The following is a 4900-nucleotide window of genomic DNA, read 5'->3' as shown; positions in this document are numbered from 1 at the left end:
TTTAAGAGTGTCATGAGGAAAATGTACAAAAACTAGAGTGGCAGAAACAATAAGGTGCCTCCTAACCCTAAGGTACCAACCTGAAAGTCCATGATATATTAAGTTGTGAGGACCATGAAGAGGGTTATGCACATAAAAGATTTCCACTTCACTTTATAGCTAAAGCATGAACCACAAGTACAAGGACGAACAATGCATGGTGGTGAGAACACCCTCAAAGAAGCAGAACATAGAAAAAGGACAGCATACATTGGAACGACGAAGCCGCCAAGTGAAAATATGAGGACCTAAAGACTACACCACACCAAGACAGATGACACCTAAGTTCCACGGAGGCACGGCGCAAAGCGTCACCATTGTCGCATCCGATGGAATGGACAAAAGTCCTCACCTGGAACCATCACAGGGGAAGCGAAACCGCAACAATATCGTCAAGAGGAGAGCGTCCTTCATGGGCATCGTCGCCAATCATAGAGCTTTCGCTCGGTTGCTTCCTCGTGCCATCAAGCGGCATCACAGTCACCCGCAAAAAAAGCAGCAACACAGTCAGCTTCCACGACGAAGTCGAGACCTCTAGCGCCACCCACCGCGACACATCTCATTTCCCACACGACCAACAAACACAACCACCACCGCCACCCAGAGACCTGCCAGAGAGCCAACCGAGTAGCCCACCACCTAGGACCGCCACCCCAGCATCTCACTTTGAACCTCTCATTGATGCCAAAACACGTGAACTCCATGGACCGGAGGGGAGTCAGACACCTCCCCACCTATCCTCAGTGTCCCACCACTTGATCGATCAGAGGGGGTAGCACCGCCGCCACGGCTGGCCAACAAGCAAGCACTGGATCGCATGTGGGGAATTTTTTGTCCTGGGCAGGCGAGGGAATGCCCCACCCCTACACCCGGGCTTGCGTTGTCAGCACCTCCGGAGGGAGCAACAGTTAGCGCTCCATTAGATATGACCCCTCCAAATCTCAACGGGGAGCTGCCCAAGAACCGGCACCTCCGGTCGCCGAGCATCCTTAGTAGCGTCCCGCGGCTACCTCCTAGCCCCCACACAAGCGCTAACGCTCCACCATAACCCACCGAGGTCCTACATCTCGTTGTCAACCCATGACCTGCATGCCCGCAGAGAGAAGCGAAGACCCAACAGTCATCGGCCACCATGCTGCCATGACCAAGCATCGCCGGGCCACCGTCGCCGCTAGCCATTGTCGCCCAAGGCATAGCAGAAGTCGCCGGCTCCCGCCGCGAGCCGCCACCAGATCTCAGATCTGGGCGGAGGCTAGGTCGCCACCACAGCCACCGCCCGCACACCCCACCGCCCATAGGCTAGTCGCACCACTGAAGCCACCAGTTGTCAACCTCGGGAGGGACCCTTGTTGCGCCGCCACAACCCACCAAATCGTGGTGCCGCAACCCATGAACCCGACCCGAGTCGGATCCCACGCACAAGGAGGTAGGAAGCCCCGTCGGCGCCGGTTAGACTCCGATCGGTCGCGCACTCTGGCGGCGGCAGGGAAGGGGGGTGGGGGGGGGGGGGGAGACGCCCCGTGGCGCCTAGTGCTTCCTCCGCGTCTCATACGAGAGTGACGCGCGAGGGAGGGGGGGGCCGACCCATGAAGAGGACTATTCTTAGTCGAAACCACTAATTTCTATTCCTCCTAATCTCTGCTCTTTCTGCTCAAATTTTCTTTTCGTTTGTGCTAGAGTCCTTATCCAACGCAAACAAAAAATTAAAATTTGTGGCTCCCGCAAATTAGCAGTTGGGATGAGGAAAAAAAAGGAAGAAAAGAGCTCTCACTTCGGCTTCCTCAGTCCTCTCCCAGCCACCTGCCACCTCCCACCGCCCTCACCCCCTTCCCTGCCCCGCCTTGCCACGACCAATCCGGCGAGCCCCGGCGCGCCCGTGCTCCCCGCTGCTCCATCCATCCATCCATCCATCTTCTACTGCCAGCGGCGCCCCGACTCCGCACCGCACCTCCGACGCTCCGCGCCTTGCCCTCCTCCTGCTCGCCGACCCCAGGACACTCCCCTTTATTCCCTCCCCTCTCCCCCACCCCACCCGACCCCTCACCGTCGCTCCTGTATTACAGGCAACGCGCATGGCAGTCCCCGACGAGAGCTGGGCGCTGGGCGCCCTCCCGGTGGACGACGACGCATCCATGACCAAAATGACCACGAGCCAAACAGTAGGCCGCATCCTCCTTGTCAAGCTTGTTGGCTATTGCCCTGGTGGTGCTCAGATCTTAGCGGTAACATCTGGCACGCTGCTGGATCACATCGAAAAGAAAACATATGTTCATTCTCTGTGCGCTTGCTGGAGCTTCAGTTTCAAGTCGATGTTCTGAAAAATGGTTACCTTTTCTTAAATGGCAGGTTCGAAAGGTTTCATAACTAGTTTTAAAGAGGGATCATGTTTCAGTGCGTAGTCTGCCAACTATGATGAGCCAGTGAAATGCCCTCCCGAGCCATCATGATAAGAAAAAATCTGTTGCTGACATCATTTGAGTGTGTGTCTGGCTTGAGGGTGCACAAGTGACTGCATTTGTTTACGTTTTAGTTCTTCATGCTATTCACTACTGCTGGAGTTTCGAAGCGTAAGTCTCTGAACTTTCTACAGTAAGCAAACTTTTCCAGTGTACTTCTGTTCGCCATCAGCCTGTAAAAAGGATTTGCAGTTACTCAAATTTGACTTGTCCTACTTCTTAGGTCGTTAATGAGCGCGCCATCAGATGTCCACTGTCCAGTTGTTGAAATGGCTACTAGATCTGTACTCAGCTGCCTTGCTGGAACAAGTACTCGAAAAATGTTGTCGCAAGCAGTGAAGGCATAGGTACTGCTAGGTATGTTCAAACTCGTCAAATGACCTTGCTCTGTTATACAGTTTATTTTGCGAAATTCTGTGCAGTTCACTAAAAATTATGGTATCTGTTTATTGCTTTTGACAGTGTATGATGGGAGTACGAAGAGCATGAGTGTTGATTTTTCACGTACAGAGCCCTCGATGCTTGTATCTGGTGGTGATGATTGCAAGGTACTCCCTCCGTTCGGAATTACTTGTCGCAGAAATGGATGTATCTAGACGTATTTTAGTTCTAGATACATCCATTTCCGAGACAAGTAATTCCGAACGGAGGGAGTATGTGAGAGCCGAAATGGTTCAGTTATTTTTGTTATTCCCAAAAGGAAGGAAGCTTGATTGTAATTCCTGGGCGGGCAATGATGGGATTTATTTTCATCGGGGGAATACCTCTGAATATTGCATATCTGCATTCCAGTTCGGTAGTTCTTCTGTAATAACTGAATGGAATGTACTAGTAATAGAAGAAGACAGTTTGTTGTAATAGGCGTGTTGGTAACTTGGGTTACTCTGCTCGTCTTCATGTCTTGCTAATCTTTGCCTCAAAATTTGTTGTGGATTTGACATCATGATTTGTACAAGTGTCAAACTCATGGACCTTTCAGAACTAGGGAACTATATTATATTCTCTGCTAAAACTTTAGATTGGCAGGAGGATGATACAGATATTGTTAAGTTGACTGCATACCATCCCTTGTTTTTTTCCCCACTATAGTTGACCTATCAATTTGTCTGGCTACATTAAGTTTGGGAGATATGATGGAAGTACAAGCCACCATAGTCTATGATAAACATCACTAGCTTTGTATTTCAATGAGTAGTGAAAAGATACAACATAGTTCAGTAAAAGAAACACATGCTGCTACTGTAAACCTCGCCAGAAATGAAGTGGCCTTGTTCTTCCTTTTCTTCTCTCCCAGCTTAGATCATTCACAGTACTGTATATGACAACTCCAGCTCAGTCCTCCTGTAGTCCTCTTCTGCCTTCCTCTTCGTCTTCCTTGTCATCCACAATGTCCACGGTCAGCAAGACTAAATTCTGAAGAAACAGGGCATCGAATCCCATGCAGCCTGACCACTGAAGAAACAATTGTCAATTCTTGTCAGGCCAAGGACGTCGTTGGAAGGAGGAGCTCCGTGGAGTACGGCTAGCGGCGGCGGCAGAGAAGAAGGGCGAGGACGAGACGATGCACCGTGGCGAAGGAGGAGGCGGCTTTGCTCTGGGTCGGGACAGCGCTAGCAGCAGGGTGGCCCCTCCTCTCCCAGTTTCCTCCTCCCTGACTCGTTGTGGTTGCCATGACATATGCAAAGCGTGGTTCCAACACAAGTCACTGGTTGCAGCTCCGTCATCCCACCACACACGCTCGCTGCAGCACCAGCAGGTTGTAGCACACCTTTGACGGTTGTAGCATGGTTGCAGGTGGGCTGCAACTTCTGCCCACAATGGTTGCAGCTCTGATGCAGGAGTTGCAGCTCTGTGCAGCTTCGCCTACGACAATTCCAGCAAAAAACAATGCCGGTCTGCAGCTTCGGTGGAAGCCAGTTCTAGAAGAAAAGAAAATCGCCGGTTGCAGCTCTCATGTAGCCGGTCCCAGCAAAAACAATATTTGCGGTTTGCAGCTTCGCCGTTGATTACTCCAGCAAAACGAAATGTCAGTTGCAGCTCCAGTGGAAGCCAATTCCATGAAAAAAAATATGTAGCCCCTTTGTGCTTGTGGGTCGCAACAACCGTCATTCACGGTTCCGGCATCAAGCCATGGTGGTTCCAGCATCTTGGCGTCACGGTTGCAGCTCGCCGTCATGCCGTTGGCAACTCCGTCGGGCACCGGTTGTAGCTTGTCATTGTGCCGGATGCAGCTTCATCAGGCGCCGGTTGTAGACCATCATCGTGTTGTGCGGCTCTTGAAGCACACCGTCCCTGCCTATGTCGCGTGTGAACAACAGCCTTGCGACAGCTTGAAGCAAAAGCCATGGCGTGCATCGCTAGGGGGAAGAAAAAGGTGCGTTGTGGAAGCCGGTGGGCAGGTCCGC

At 51.7% G+C, this 4900-nt stretch overlaps 1 long non-coding RNA gene across 1 annotated transcript; it reads left to right on the top strand.

The window, feature by feature from the left end:
- The first annotated feature begins 1857 nt into the window (after window positions 1-1857).
- On the top strand, window positions 1858-4470 carry LOC120976971 (uncharacterized). Its single transcript, XR_005773738.3, has 5 exons — window positions 1858-2261; window positions 2386-2606; window positions 2719-2852; window positions 2958-3043; window positions 3977-4470. It is a non-coding gene; the product is annotated as an uncharacterized lncRNA (long non-coding RNA).
- Window positions 4471-4900: the final 430 nt, after the last annotated feature.

The sequence above is a fragment of the Aegilops tauschii genome, chromosome 3 (assembly GCF_002575655.3).
Source record: "Aegilops tauschii subsp. strangulata cultivar AL8/78 chromosome 3, Aet v6.0, whole genome shotgun sequence".
Taxonomy (NCBI): domain Eukaryota; kingdom Viridiplantae; phylum Streptophyta; class Magnoliopsida; order Poales; family Poaceae; genus Aegilops; species Aegilops tauschii.
Note: the sequence above shows the minus strand (reverse complement) of the source record. Positions and strands in the feature narration are given on the sequence as shown.